The following is a 14,980-nucleotide window of genomic DNA, read 5'->3' as shown; positions in this document are numbered from 1 at the left end:
CTGCGTTCAGGATTCAGGGTCTGTGGTGGGGGCGAGCCAGGCGCCGTGGGCGTGAGGCTGGTGGGGGGTCCCTGGGACAGGCTGCGTTCTGGATTCAGGGTCTGTGGTGGGGGCGAGCCAGGCGCCGTGGGCGTGAGGCTGGTGGGGGGTCCCTGGGACAGGCTGCGTTCTGGATTCAGGGTCTGTGGTGGGGGCGAGCCAGGCGCCGTGGGCGTGAGGCTGGTGGGGGGTCCCTGGGACAGGCTGCGTTCAGGATTCAGGGTCTGTGGTGGGGGCGAGCCAGGCGCCGTGGGCGTGAGGCCGGTGGGGTGTCCCTGGGACAGGCTGTGTTCTGGATTCAGGGTCTGTCGTTCTGTTCTCGTGGCACCCCTGTTGGTGCCGTTCTCCATACCCCACGGCCCCTTGGGACGGGGACTCCCCCGGCTGTACTCGTGGCAGCTCACCAGCAAGGGCCCGTCAGAGACGAGTGCTCTGCGTTGTGTCCGGCACGGTTATGCCAGTGTGTGAGGGGTTCAGCCCCGGCCAGTCATGTTCCCTGTGCGCACCGCCCGGCCATTGCAGGCAGACAGCTCCATTGCTCCTGCTGGGGGTGCTGAGATCCTGTCCCCTGGGCTCAGGGCCTCCGCCCTTGACAGCCCTGGCCGGTGAGCTGGGTGCTGGGTGAGGGGCTGCGGGTGTCTCTGCTGTCTCGGTGCCAGCCCTGCCTGGCTCACATGCCTGCCGGGGAGGGGTGACCTCTCGGGTGATGAAAGCTCCTCCGACTGGGCGCAGGGCCGGGGCTGCAGGGGCTCTGCTGCAAGCCGGGGGGCAGTGTTAGGCCCAGGCCGTGCCCCTCGCTGCCTGCTGCTGGATGGACCTGGGGTGGGGCGTGCTGCTGGGCTCTGGCTCCAGGCTACCCCAGGCACCCGCTGCAGAGGGCCCAGCTCCACCAGCGTCCCACCTGTCACGCTGGCCATGGCCGGCCCTGCTGCCCCCGCTGCTCGTGGGGCTAGACGGAGCGTCCCACGCCCGAGCCCCCTGCCCGCCCCCTGCGGGCGAGACAAGTCTGGCTGCAGCTCCGCGTGGGGCGGGCGTGGGAGATAAATGTTAGCTCGTTTCTTAAGTAATTAGTTACCTCCTCATCCCCGGCTGTAATTGCGAACAAGCTGTAATGTCTAATTAGTGCGGAACTGAAGCCCCCGCTCGGCGCGGCGGCGGTGACAGCGCTAAGTGAGCCGGGCGCAGCCGGGCGGCTTTGTTTCAGCGGGAGATGGAGCTGTCGCCCGGCACACCGCGTGTCTCCGGGAGGAAATGGAAATGATAAACGAAGTGAGGCTAATTAGCAAAATCCGACAGGCCCCACTGATGGTTCTCATCAAGGGGAGGTAATGAAGCGGGTGGGCCGAATGGAGAGGGATTAATTGGAGCTGATTCCTGCCCACTGGGAGAGCAGCCCCTGCCCAAACTTGCTGCCTGGCTCCTCTCGCCCCTCCTGGCTGCGCCTGGCCTGGCTCGCTGGGCACCCAGCAGGGAAGGCAGCCTGGTGCCCGGGGATGTGCCAGCTCTGCGTGACCCAGAGCCCCATGCGCCCCAGAGCCAGCTCTGAGACAGCCCTGGGCTGTGGAGCAGACAGGGAGTGTTGGATCATTCTGGCAGAGTGGAGTGCTGGGGGGCTCCATGGGGCTCTGGTGGGCAGGGAAGCCAGTCTCTGCCAGGTGGGGTGCCTGGCAAGGCTCTCCATAGGGCGGGGGCTGTTGGGGGCTCTGGCAGGTAAGGGCATCGCTCTCAGTGGGGCAGGGGTGTCCCACTCCAAGGGAAGGGGTTGGTCGGGGCTCCCATGCTCTGGGGCGTCGCTCTGGGTGGGGTCCTGACCCTCCTTTACTCTATGTGCAGCAGGGGTGGGGCAGGGCTGGCTCCAGCCATGTCTGTGGGGCGCTGAGCTGTACCTGTGCAGGCCAGCTGAGAAACGTCCTTTCTGCTGAGACCAGCACCGCCCCATCCTGCTGCTTTGCTGCTGCCCTTCCTGGGGGCGCTCGGCCCTGCCAGCTCCCTGCGGCCGGCCTGCTGCGTGCCTCCCCTGCCCCACACGTTCAGCTCCTCTGGGGCTGGTCTGCCATCTTTGGTGGGGGGCAGAGCCTGCCCACTCGGGCTGGCTGGATAACCTGGAGGGCCTGGGTTGTAGTCCCAGTTCGCCCTCCCGTGACTCAGTTTCCCCATACTGCGGCAGTGATCTCTGGGTGGCCAGCGGCAGTGTAACCGGGTTTGTGCTGCGCGCTGATAGCAACTTTTACCCACCTCATCCCCCAGCTTTGCTGCTGCCCCCCCACTGGGTACTGAGACATCTCCCCAGGCTGCCGAGGCGGCGCAGAGGGGCCGGGGGTATTATTTATTCAGTTGTTTACAGAAGCCTTTGATCAGGGACAGTTCTTCACTGCCAGCCTGTTGTGTATTATTCATTGCAATAATCTCCGCAGATTGTGATGAACTGTGCCGGCGGTGGGGCAGCGCCCACCCCGCTCAGCTGCCGCTGCGCCCGCCTCTCCGATATCGGCAGCTGCAGCCATAAATCTCCATTTACAAGTGTGCCTCTTGCAGGGAGTTATAGTTGGACTAATGATTACTTCTCTCTCTTATTTTTCATGTTGCAACCGAGCAATAAATTTTTAAGAGCAGCCGGGCAGCGTGTTTGCGCAGCTTGGTGTCTCCCTGTGAGCAGAGCCGCCTGCATGCAGCACAGGCCTCTCGCTGGCTGGGGGCTGCCACCGCTGCAGGTAGGTACAGCCTGGTTGCAGTGAGTGCCCCACGGAGGCCTTGGAGAAAACGTGCCAGGGCTGTGTGGCCTAGTGAGGCAGGAGCCAGGAGACCTGGATTCTGTCCTTGCTCTGCCACCACCAGGCTGTGTGGTGTTGGGATGGGGGGGACAGCATTGCTCTGTGCCTCAGTTTCTCCATGGGGCAGAAAGGATCCAGACCCGCCCCCCCCAGCCCAATAGGTGCCGGAGCAGAGGAGCAGATGGGTCTGTGCCTCTGGGGAGGAGCTCTCCCCACCTGCCACCTCCACCCGGGCAGGGGCTTTCCCAGCGGGTGGGGATGTGCCGTTTCCAAGTCCCAGTATGCACTGGCATGGCCTCGGTGCCAAAACCGACCTGGCGACTGCTGGAATCACGCAGCCGTGCCATGTGGGACCTGGCCTCGGCGCCAGAACCGGCCCAGCGACTGCTGGAATCACGCAGCTGTGCCATGTGGGACCTGGGCTTGGCGCCAGAACCGGCCCAGCGACTGCTGGAATCACGCAGCCGTGCCATGTTGGACCTGGCCTTGGCGCCAGAACCAGCCCAGCGACTGCTGGAATCACGCAGCCGTGCCATGTGGGACCTGGCCTCGGCACCAGAACCGACCCAGCGACTGCTGGAATCACGCAGCCGTGCCATGTTGGACCTGGCCTTGGCGCCAGAACCAGCCCAGCGACTGCTGGAATCACGCAGCCGTGCCGTGTGGGACCTGGCCTCGGCACCAGAACCGGCCCAGCGACTGCTGGAATCACACAGCCGTGCCATGTGGGACCTGGCCTTGGCTCCAGAACCGGCCCAGCGACTGCTGGAATCACGCAGCCGTGCCATGTAGGACCTGGCCTCGGTGCCAAAACCGGCCCAGCGACTGCTGGAATCACACAGCCGCACCATGTGGGACCTGGCCTCGGCGCCAGAACCAACCCGGCGACTGCTGGAATCACACAGCCGTGCCGCATAGGGCCTGGCCTTGGTGCCAAAACCGACCCGGCGACTGCTGGAATCACACAGCCGCACCATGTGGGACCTGGCCTCGGCGCCAGAACCGACCCGGCAACTGCTGGAATCACAGAGCTGTGCCGCGTGGGTCCCGGCCTTGGCACAGGAACCGGCACGGCGACTGCTGGAATCACAGAGCCGTGCCGCGTGGGGCCTGTCCTCGGCACAGGAACCGGCACGGCGACTGCTGGAGTCACACAGCTGTGCCGCGCGGGAACCGGCCTGGCGACTGCTGGAATCAGAGAGCTGAGCTGCGTGGGGCCTGGCCTCGGCGCGGGAACCGGCCCGGTGACTGCTGGAATCAGAGAGCCGTGCCGTGTGGGACCCGGCCTCAGCACAGGAACTGGCCTGGTGACTGCTGGAGTCACACAGCCGTGCCGCGTGGGGCCCGGCCTAGGCGCATGCTGGGTACAAGCTGCGGGCAAGAGGAGGGCCTGGTCTGGCTGGAGCTGAGCTTGCCCTCCTGCCTGTGTCGAGGCAGAGCAGGGCAGAGGAGGTCTGCCAGGGAGCTGGGCTGGCGCCTGAGGCGGTGCGGCTATGTGGCCTTGCGGAGTCTGCTTGCAGCCCAATCCCTCGGTGCCCCTGCTGTCCTGCCCCTCCCAGTTCATTCTGGGATCTGGACGTGCTGGGTGGGGTCTGCAGAAAACCAGCGCATGCCCATGTGACTGGAGCCTGGCTCATAACTCGTGTGCGGGACGCCACGTGGGGGCTGAGTGGTGTGTGGCGTCTCCTGGTGCTGAGTGCCAGGGCCTCTGCCGTGTTCAGGGTGTTACCGCCGCGGGTTCCAAACGGCTAGCTGAGAACGGGAACATATGCCCGCGCGCCCGCCCGCCCACCGACCGGGGGGTAGCCTTTGAGTGCAGGGCGCAGCCTCCTGTCACCTGAGTGGCTGGTAGCAGTAGAAGGTTATCCTCTGGCGACCAGCATTCGAGGGGGAGGAGATGCTGCCAGGGGGCAGCACAAATACTTGCTGCAGGTGGCAGGGTGGCGAGACCTGGGGGCTGGGGCACGGGTACAGGCGCAGGAGGGCGGCGTGCACTCGTGGGCACAGACTTTTCTGCTAGCTCCCCCAAAGCTGGATTCCTGCCCCCCTTGCCTGGTTCTTCCCACTCCAGGTGGCCCCACATGTGGCACGTGCTAGAGCTTCTCGGAGAAAACGGCCCCATGGTTTTTGGTAACATGCACCAGACAGCTTTCTCACTAGCCCCAATCCCCAGCCCAGCCGCGTGTTAACTGGAAGGGACCTCGAGAGGTCGTGGACACCAGTCTCCTGCCCTCACAGCAGGGCACAGCACCGTCTGTGTCATCCCTGACAGGTCTCTGTCCAACCTGCTCTTAAATCTCGCCAGTGATGGAAATTCCACAACCTCCCGAGGCAATTAATTAATCTTGGCGTTTAACCACTCGGATGGGAACTTTTTCCTAATGTCCAACCTAAACCTCCCTTGCTGCCGTTTAAGCCCCTTGCTCCTTGTCCTGTCCTCAGAGGCCACGGAGACCAATTTTTCTCCCTCCTCCTTCTAACCCTCTTTGAGGTACTTGAAAACCGCTATCATGTCCCCCCTAAGTCTTCTCTTTTCTAAACTAAACAAGCTCAGTTATTTCAGTCGTCGCTCACAGCTCGTGTTCTCTGGGCCTTTAATCAGTCTTGTCGCTCTTCTCTGGACCTTCTCCAATTTCTCCACATCTTTCTTGAAACGTGGTGCCCAGAACCGGACACAGGTCTCCAGCCGAGGCCCAAAGAGCGCCGAGTAGAGCGGGAGAACGACCTCTCGTGTCTTGCTCACAACTCTCCTGTTAATGTTTAGCCTGTGGTCCGCTGCGACCCCTGAGTCCCTCTCCGCAGGGCTCCTTCCTAGACCGTCGCCTCCCATTCTGTGTGTGTGCAACTGATTGTTCCTTCCTAAGTGGGGCACTTTGCATTTGTCCGTATTGACCCATCTGAAAGGAAGGAAAAGCTGGAGTGGGGGCAGAGCCCTGGCCTGGCCTGAACTGTTCTCTTGGGGCACGGTTACAAAGCACTGCAAAGAGGTCCCATAATGGCAAGGGGGGGACCCGCTGGGGATGGGGCACTGCAGCCAGTTCTGCGAGTCGTACGCCCCAGCCAGGGCTGGAGGTGTTCCCGTCCCCCCTGCTGCAGAGAACACGCTGTGCTCTCACCAGCACCGTGGTGTGTCACAGCTCGTGACACTCGTGCCCAAACATGCACTAGTCTTGCCCAGCAATCAGAAAAGGTGCGGTGAGCCTGGCCTGGCACTGCTGTCATTGAGCTGCTGCGTTCACTCTGTCCCCAGGCACAGGGCAGTGGCAGCTCCCTGGCTTTCACCACACCCCCGTGACATATTTGCTGCGGCAGAAACATGGTATTAAGCAGGGAGCGTGGGCCTGACCTGCCAGCGACAGAGTGATACAGACAAGTAACTTTATGGCTGCACCTGCCAGTGGAGGCTCCTGTTGCCCAGAAAGTTCACATCCGAGGAGTGTAAAGAGTGGGAACAAACAAGCAAAGTCAGTGTCCTACACAGGGCTCTTACGTTACAGGCGGAGGGCCAGGCGGCTCTGGTTAGTGCGTACGACTGTGGCTGTGGGGTTACAGAGCTGGGTGTGTTACAGGCGGAGGGCCGGGCGGTGCTGGTCAGTGCGTACGGCTGTGGCTGTGGGGTTACAGAGCTGGGTGTGTTACAGGCGGAGAGCCGGGCGGCTCTGGTTAGTGCGTACGGCTGTGGCTGTGGGGTTACAGAGCTGGGTGTGGTACAGGCGGAGGGCCGGGCGGTGCTGGTCGGTGCGTACGGCTGTGGCTGTGGGGTTACAGAGCTGGGTGTGTTACAGGCGGAGGGCCGGGTGGTGCTGGTCAGTGCGTACGGCTGTGGCTGTGCATGTACAGAGCTGGGTGTGTTAGAGGCGGAGGGCCGGGCGGTGCTGGTCAGTGCGTACGACTGTGGCTGTGGGGTTACAGAGCTGGGTGTGTTACAGGCGGAGGGCCGGGCGGTGCTGGTCAGTGCATACGGCTGTGGCTGTGGGGTTACAGAGCCGGGTGTGGTACAGGCGGAGGGCCGGGTGCTGCTGGTCAGTGCGTACGGCTGTGGCTGTGGGGTTACAGAGCCGGGTGTGTTACAGGCGGAGTGCCGGGCGGTGCTGGTCAGTGTGTACGGCTGTGGCTGTGGGGTTACAGAGCTGGGTGTGTTACAGGCGGAGGGCGGGGCGGTGCTGGTCAGTGCGTACGACTGTGGCTGTGGGGTTACAGAGCTGGGTGTGGTACAGGCGGAGGACCGGGCGGTGCTGGTCAGTGCGTATGGCTGTGGCTGTGGGGTTACAGAGCCGGGTGTGTTACAGGCGGAGGGCTGGGCGGTGCTGGGCAGTGCGTACGGCTGTGGCTGTGGGGTTACAGAGCTGGGTGTGGTACAGGCGGAGGGCCGGGCGGTGCTGGTCAGTGCGTACGGCTGTGGCTGTGCATGTACATGTACAGAGGTGGGTGTGGTACAGGCGGAGGGCCGGGCGGTGCTGGTCAGTGTGTACGGCTGTGGCTGTGGGGTTACAGAGCTGGGTGTGGTACAGGCGGAGGGCCGGGCGGTGCTGGTCAGTGCGTACGGCTGTGGCTGTGCATGTACATGTACAGAGGTGGGTGTGGTACAGGCGGAGGGCCGGGCGGTGCTGGTCAGTGCGTACGGCTGTGGCTGTGGGGTTACAGAGGTGGGTGTGGTACAGGCGGAGGGCCGGGCGGTGCTGGGCAGTGCGTACGGCTGTGGCTGTGGGGTTACAGAGCTGGGTGTGGTACAGGCGGAGGGCCGGGTGGTGCTGGTCAGTGCGTACGGCTGTGGCTGTGCATGTACAGAGCTGGGTGTGTTAGAGGCGGAGGGCCGGGCGGTGCTGGTCAGTGCGTACGGCTGTGGCTGTGGGGTTACAGAGCTGGGTGTGGTACAGGCGGAGGGCCGGGTGGTGCTGGTCAGTGCGTACGGCTGTGGCTGTGCATGTACAGAGCTGGGTGTGGTACAGGCGGAGGGCCGGGCGGTGCTGGGCAGTGCGTACGGCTGTGGCTGTGGGGTTACAGAGCTGGGTGTGGTACAGGCGGAGGGCCGGGCGGTGCTGGGCAGTGCGTACGGCTGTGGCTATGCATGTACAGAGCTGGGTGTGGTACAGGCGGAGGGCCGGGCGGTGCTGGTCAGTGCGTACGGCTGTGGCTGTGGGGTTACAGAGCTGGGTGTGGTACAGGCGGAGGGCTGGGCGGTGCTGGGCAGTGCGTACGGCTGTGGCTGTGGGGTTACAGTGCTGGGTGTGATACAGGCGGAGGGCCGGGCGGTGCTGGTCAGTGCGTACGGCTGTGGCTGTGGGGTTACAGAGCTGGGTGTGGTACAGGCGGAGGGCCGGGCGGTGCTGGTCAGTGCGTACGGCTGTGGCTGTGGGGTTACAGAGCTGGGTGTGGTACAGGCGGAGGGCCGGGTGGTGCTGGTCAGTGCGTACGGCTGTGGCTGTGCATGTACAGAGCTGGGTGTGTTAGAGGCGGAGGGCCGGGCGGTGCTGGTCAGTGCGTACGGCTGTGGCTGTGGGGTTACAGAGCTGGGTGTGGTACAGGCGGAGGGCCGGGTGGTGCTGGGCAGTGCGTACGGCTGTGGCTGTGCATGTACATGTACAGAGGTGGGTGTGGTACAGGCGGAGGGCCGGGCAGTGCTGGTCAGTGCGTACGGCTGTGGCTGTGGGGTTACAGAGCTGGGTGTGGTACAGGCGGAGGGCCGGGCGGTGCTGGGCAGTGCGTACGGCTGTGGCTGTGGGGTTACAGAGGTGGGTGTGGTACAGGCGGAGGGCTGGGCGGTGCTGGTCAGTGCGTACGGCTGTGGCTGTGCATGTACAGAGGTGGGTGCTTGAATAAGGAAGGGAACGGAAAATTCCATGGGGGAAATGAGCTCATATTCTGAATCTCTTCATCCTACTGAGCATGCACGAAGGGGAAACTGAGGCACAGTCCAGGGCTGCAGCTTAGCAAAGGTCCCCCGGGGTTGGCCGGAGCCTGGTCTCCTGAGCCCCCCGGCCGCGCCCCCAGGCCCGTGGATCTGGCGTGCCTGGCGGAGCGCCGCTGGTGTCCGGAGACCTGCCGGTGTAGCTGGGGGCTGAGGTGCAGGTGCTGCTGTCAGAGGCACCAAGAACGTCAGCGTTATCGTTCTGTTACTGGAGACGCTCAGAGGCCCCCCACCGTAGTCCAGGGCACGTGGCCAGTGGCAGCAGAGGCGGCCCGGGAGGCTGGGGGGATGTGCCTGGCACGGCGGCAGGAGCGCGACCCAGTGACCTCCGTTGTTCTCGCGGTGCAGGGGACGGGAGCCGCCCGTCACTGGCAGGCTCCTGCTCACGCCCAAAGGCCCTGCTCCAGCTGGGGGCAAGTTCTCCTGCCGGGGCTCAGGCTGAGTGGGCACGACGGCCCCTGCCAGCCTCGCCCGCTGCTGCCAGCCCAGGCACAAGCCAAGGCAAGGCCTTAGGGAGATCCATGGGTGAAATCCCTGGCCTTGGACCTGGACCATCTCATCAGTTTCAGCCCCCTCCCTGCCCCCAGGTGGCCGTGGGTCAGGCCCAGCTCAGGTGTCATGCTGGGTGACCCTGGAGCCCTCCACACTGGCGAGCCACCGGCTCTCCCCAGCCTCGGGGGCCCTTGGCCCCTTCGCCTTCCCCTGGCACGGCTGGGCGGGGAAGCGGCGATCTCCAAAGAAGAGCTCTGAGGACGAACTGCTTCCAGGACAAAGGGGCCAGGCAGGAGAGAGGTGAACGCAGCCGCTGCAGGCCTGCACCAGGTCTCGCAGCCCCACGCCAGCGTGCCCTGTGCACCGCTGAGTGCGACAGCCCTGGCTGTCCTTGGAGCAGGGCGGGTGTCAGAGATCACACTGCACATGTGGGGGCGGCGCCAGCCGGGGTGTGCATCCTGCCGCCTCAGAACAGACCCCCAGCCTGACTGCTCCAGACTCTGCCGCCATGCCTGGGTCGAGCCGCGAGCCAGCCACTCCTGAATCCCAGGGTCAGCTCTGAACGCTGATCCCTGCCCTCCCCCAGCAGCATGACCCCTGTGGCAGTCGGAGGGCGACAGCTGGGCTGGTGTGAGCCAGTTACCCTGGATTGGTATGCGTTGTGCTGGCCGGTGGCTGCACAAGCTCTGCCAGCTGGGGCCTCCATGTGGGGGGTGCCAGTACTGTCCCCCAGCCCCATGCCAGGGGTGTTTCTGGAACCGGTGCAGGGTCTTTGCTGCCCTGTTCTGCTCCCTGGGCACAGAGGGGTTTGACGGACCGTCTCTGTCCTCTCGGGAGAGGTCCTTGTCTCTGACCTGCTTCCCACCATCTGTGCCACTCTCACGTCCAGCCCAGAGCCTTGGCAAACGCAGCGTGGGAGCCCCTCTGCCCGGCACAGCGCTCCTGGGGATCGTGGGATGCCTGGCACCCAGACCGGGGCCTGGCTGGGCTGGAGACCTTCCAGATCGTTTCTTTTTGGCCCGGTTCTGCCTCACTGTGGGCCGCCTTGGCCTCGCAGCTGGGAGAGCACCCGGCTTGGCCCAGGGCCGCGGCACGGGCAAGGCTGGAGGCTTCATGATCTACACACCAGGCAGCCTCTGTTTGAGCCAGTTCGCCCCACGCCTCTAACGAGGAGAGGCACTCGTCAGACGTGTGTCGGGTCCTGGCTTTCTGCCTGGGCTGGGCTAGACCATTTCGGGATCTGCCCTGGGGTTCATGTCCATGGCTGGGCGCCGGTCTCTAGCCAGGCAGTTCACTCCATGTGCCTGCACTTGCTTAAAGCCAGGCCAGCGTCCCCCCCGGCAGCGAATGTGTGGGCGGAGCCTCTGGAGGTGGCAGCGATCCTGGCTCACGTCCCTGACGAGGGCCACCGCTGGGTTCGGCCTGGCAAGCAGCAGCCCCCCCGCCGCCGCGTGGGCACTGCTGGGAGTGGCCAGTTGTGGGATGGACACAAGCGACACGTCTCGAAGCGCAGCAGCTACGGAACGAGCAGTGTCTTTCCCAAGGTCGTGCCAGGCCCTGGTCTGGCATTGCCTGCCTGGAACCCCCTCCCCACCCGGCGAGGCTGAGCTGCCAGGGCTCCATCCTGCTGTAAATGCAGCGGCACCCGTCGGGTCTCCTGCCTGCGCGCCTCTCGCTGCCGAGCGGCGTGCCCAGAACGAGGCTGGTAGTTACGGAGTGTGGGAAGCGGCCATTGCTCCAGCCTCAATATCGCGGCCCTTTAATTTCATGGGGGTTAAGTACCAGGCGCGATTAAGTTCCCATTGTGAGCTAATTTCATTTCCGAGACCCTCGGCCGCCAGGGAGAGGCCCTGCCGGCAGGTGTTTGTCTGCTTGTCCGTCCGTCTGACCAGCCGAGCGAAACCCGTGCACGTGTCGCTGGGGGAAACCATCTGATTCCCACCCTTGCGCTGGGTCTGCTGCGTCTCTTCCCAGGGGCAATTTTTGCGCAGGTAGAAAAGCCGTGAGAAACGGGACCGAGCTTTGATGGGGCTGAGACGCGGCTGCTTCTCCCGAAGCGGAGCAGGCACCGCGCCAGGCGGGAGCAATGGCAAGGGGGCTGGATGCAGCAGTCCCGTCAGAACGAGCAAGTGGTGTGTCTGAGTCCCGGGGCAGCTGTGAAGACACCATGTGTGCATTTGTGGATCGGTGCACGGTTGTGTGTGCGCACGTGTGAGGGACACGTGCACGCCCATGTCCTGCCCTTCGCAGAGCTCAGTGAAGTCACTAGGCGTTGTGTACCGTGAGCGTGTGCAAGATCAGGTCTATGGCGCTCCCTACTGCAAAGCGCAGCCATGGCCATCGCCGGCCAGCCGGACTCCAGCTTGGCCAGCTCAGCTGTGTGGGCCGAGTCCCCCCGACGTACCGAGGCTGCCTACCCCTACCTAGACCCATGGGGCTCAGCTAGCCTCACCCCAGCCTAGAGGCAGCTGTGTTGTGTCTGAACCAGCCCAGCCAGCTTACCCCAGCTCTGACAGCCAGCACCAGCATCCCGAGCAGGGGGGCTGCAGTCACATGGGCCGTGGCTACACTGCAGCCCCATCTGGAAATAAGGGATTTGCAAACAGCTATTCCGAAATAACGTATTTGAAAACAACGCAACACGCACTGCGTATTCAGAGGTAGCGCGTCGGACACTGAGTGCCCATGGAGCCCATTATGGCTTATTTCAAAATAGCGCGTGCCTAGAGTAGGCCACGGCTACGTTATTCTGAAATAATGAGATAGTGCAGGCGTAGCCACAGGGAGGTGAGCCATGCCAAGGGCATACACACCACGGGGAGAACACATGCAGCGTGAGCAAAACCAGGCCTTGTATAGGAGTTCCATCGACCTGACCCACGCAGCATTCAGCGCAGTCACTCGCAGCGCCCTGTGGGCCATCCTCGCAAAGATCGGCTGCCCCAAAGCATTCAGTGGCATCTTGAGGCTGCTTCATGACGACGTGACTGCCACTGTATCGAGCAACCGCGGATCCCAGAACAGCCCCGTTTAGGTCAAAACGGGAGTCAAGCCAGGCTGCGGCATTGCCCCATTGCCATCACCCTTCGCCTCGTTGACGGCAAGCGCCCAGACGGCGTAAGGTCATCTGTGCAATGGACGGGAAGCTTTTCAATCTCAGGAGACTGAAGGCTAAAAGTAAAGGCCTCCACAACCTCGGTAATGAAGCTCCAGAAGGCAGATGACAACATGGTTGTTGCTCTTTCTCACACAGCCCTTCAGACCATTGTAAGTGCCTTCACTGAAGCATGTGAGAATCTCGGCCTCACACTGAACATCAGAAAGACCAACGTGTTCCACCCACCCTCACCAATGGGACAATCTCATGCGCCTTCTATTGAAGTCGATGGAGAACTGCTGGGAAATGTGGAGCACTTCCCATATCTTGGAAGACCTCTTTCTGCTAGAGTTGACATGGACTCAGAAATCCAGCATCGTCTGAGCCATGCAGTGTTTGTTCCAACGCTACTGTACGCATGTGAAACCTGGTCACTGTACAACTGTCGTTTGAAGGCACTTGAGCAATATCGTGAATGCTGCCTCAGGAGAATCCTACATATCTCTTGGGAGGACAGACGCACACACACCAGTGTCCTGGAAGAGTCGAACATGACCCGCATTGAAGCTGTTATCATTCACCAACAGCTTCGTTGGACTGGCCATGTGGTGCGGGTGTCTGAGCAGCGCCTTCCAAAACAGATTCTGTTTCCACGCTGGAGGACGGACAGAGGAGCGTTGGAGGCCAGCGGCAGCGATGTACGGGCGTGCTGAAGGCACACAAGCAGCATCGGTGTGGCCACTTGGAAGAACCTTGCCCAAGACGGTCCCCAGTGGAGAGCGGTAATCCGTGAGGGGGTGACGCAGCGTGAGAGGTCCCGCCGCTGTGCAGGCGAGGAGAGGGGGAGTAGAAAAATCATCAAAACCAGCCCCACGCCCCTCCCCCAGCTACCCCCACCTGCCCCGTCTGCGATAAGAGCTGTGGCTCCAGAATCGGGCCGCTCAGCTGCCAGCAGAATCACAAGCAGGAGGGTGACCCGCAGACGTCCTGCGCGCTGTCGAGTGACCGGACGGAGGTTTCGAAGCAGCGCTGCTCCGTGTTTCGTGGTTGGCGGGATCCCTCTCGCGTGAAGGGTGGCCGGTGTTGAAATAGCGCATGCCGCGTAGAGAGCAGCGGCGTCCTTCCGAAGTAACGAGGTGGGCTGGCTGAGCCATGCGAAGTGCGTAACCACCACGGGAGAGACCTTCCTGCACGGGCGGCAGCGCCTGCGTGTCAGATCTGTGGCCTCGTCCCTCGGGCTGGCTGCCGTAGCATGCAAGGCACCGGCGGGGGCCTAGGGCTGCGTGGGGCAGGGTCTGTTCCCCACCCCCACCTCGGCCTGCTCCCGCCACTGTACTGGAGGGGCGGCGCGGCGAGGCGAGGCGAGGTGCGGTGCGGCAGGGCGTGCTCCAGCCAGCGTATCGGTCCTCACGGCTAATTACCAGCGGCAGGAGCAGCTGGCGGGTGCAGCTGGCAGGGAGCCGGCGTGATGAACGGCCCCTGTCCCCACGCTGGTGACGCATGCTGAGCGCTCCTTGGCAGCCCCAGCCATGCAGTCCTGCAAACTAGTCCCTCGGCCGCAAGGTCGTTACCTTAACAGGTTGGAGGGCGTCTGCGGTGCCGGCCGGAGAGGTGCCCTTGCACAGGGCTGGAGTAACCCCAGGCAGGCCGGGCTCGGCGCCGTCTCGGTGCTGATCAGCGGGGAAGGCGGTGTGGAGCAGAGTGGCAGAGACGTGCCGCTGGCTTGGTGCCTGGGGCGGCGGCTCTGAGACGCCCACGTCCTTCTCTTTGACATGCTGCACCGCTGCCGCAGGGTGAGCGGTCACTGGTCCAGCCCAGGCACCGGTGTGCTCTGAGAGGTCTTTCGCCAGCTGCCGGCGCGGGCGGTGCCACGCTCCAGGGGCCGCGGGGAGCCGCCGGGTGGCTGCACTCCCATGTCCCTGGGCTCAGGCAGGGGCCCTGCGTGATGGCACTGATGGCTCCCCAGCACAGCCGGATGGAACGGCCCCTCTGGCAGCTGAGCCGCGCCAGCCTGGGCCTGCCCCACTCGAGCGGGCACCAGAGGGGGACCGTGGGGCAGGCGTGGCTCTGTGGGGAGTGCGCTCCCCTCGCAGTCGGTGCTGGCTCCCATGCCTGCACTAGGGCCACTGTGCTGCTGCAGAAGCTGACTTATGGGCCCTGGGCAGCTTGTGGTCACTGGGGGGCTGTAGTCCCGGCTGCTCCCAGTTCCATGCAAGGAAGGATTGATCTCCTGGTGCTTTTTGCACAAGTGAGGTGGTAGCCTGCCATCTGGCCATCTCCCCTCCCTCCGCCTTGTGCTCCCCCCCTCCGCCTTGTGCCCCCTGCCCCTTCCCCTCACGCGGGGCTGATGAGGCACCCAACCCTGTCATCTCCTCCCGTCCCACTAGTCCAGCTCTGCCGGTGCCCCTCACTGCCAACCCACAGCCCGGCCCTGGGCTCCCCACCCAGCTCTGCCGGTGCCCCTCACTGCCCACCCACAGCCCGGCCCTGGGCTCCCCACACAGCTCTGCCGGTGCCCCTCACTCCCCACCCACAGCCCCCGCCAGCCCGGCCCTGGGCTCCCCACACAGCTCTGCCGATGCCCCTCACTGCCAACCCACAGCCCCTGCCAGCCCGGCCCTGGGCTCCCCACACAGCTCTGCCGGTGCCCCTCACTCCCCACCCACAGCCCCT

General features: G+C 63.9%; 1 protein-coding gene across 3 annotated transcripts in view; it reads left to right on the top strand.

Annotated features, from left to right (window-relative positions):
• Positions 1-14,980, top strand: part of ERI3 (ERI1 exoribonuclease family member 3) — a 210,925-nt gene that overhangs the window by 159,305 nt on the left and 36,640 nt on the right. The window lies entirely within an intron of this gene.

Source organism: Carettochelys insculpta, chromosome 9 (assembly GCF_033958435.1).
Source record: "Carettochelys insculpta isolate YL-2023 chromosome 9, ASM3395843v1, whole genome shotgun sequence".
NCBI classification, from domain to species: Eukaryota; Metazoa; Chordata; order Testudines; family Carettochelyidae; genus Carettochelys; species Carettochelys insculpta.
Note: the sequence above shows the minus strand (reverse complement) of the source record. Positions and strands in the feature narration are given on the sequence as shown.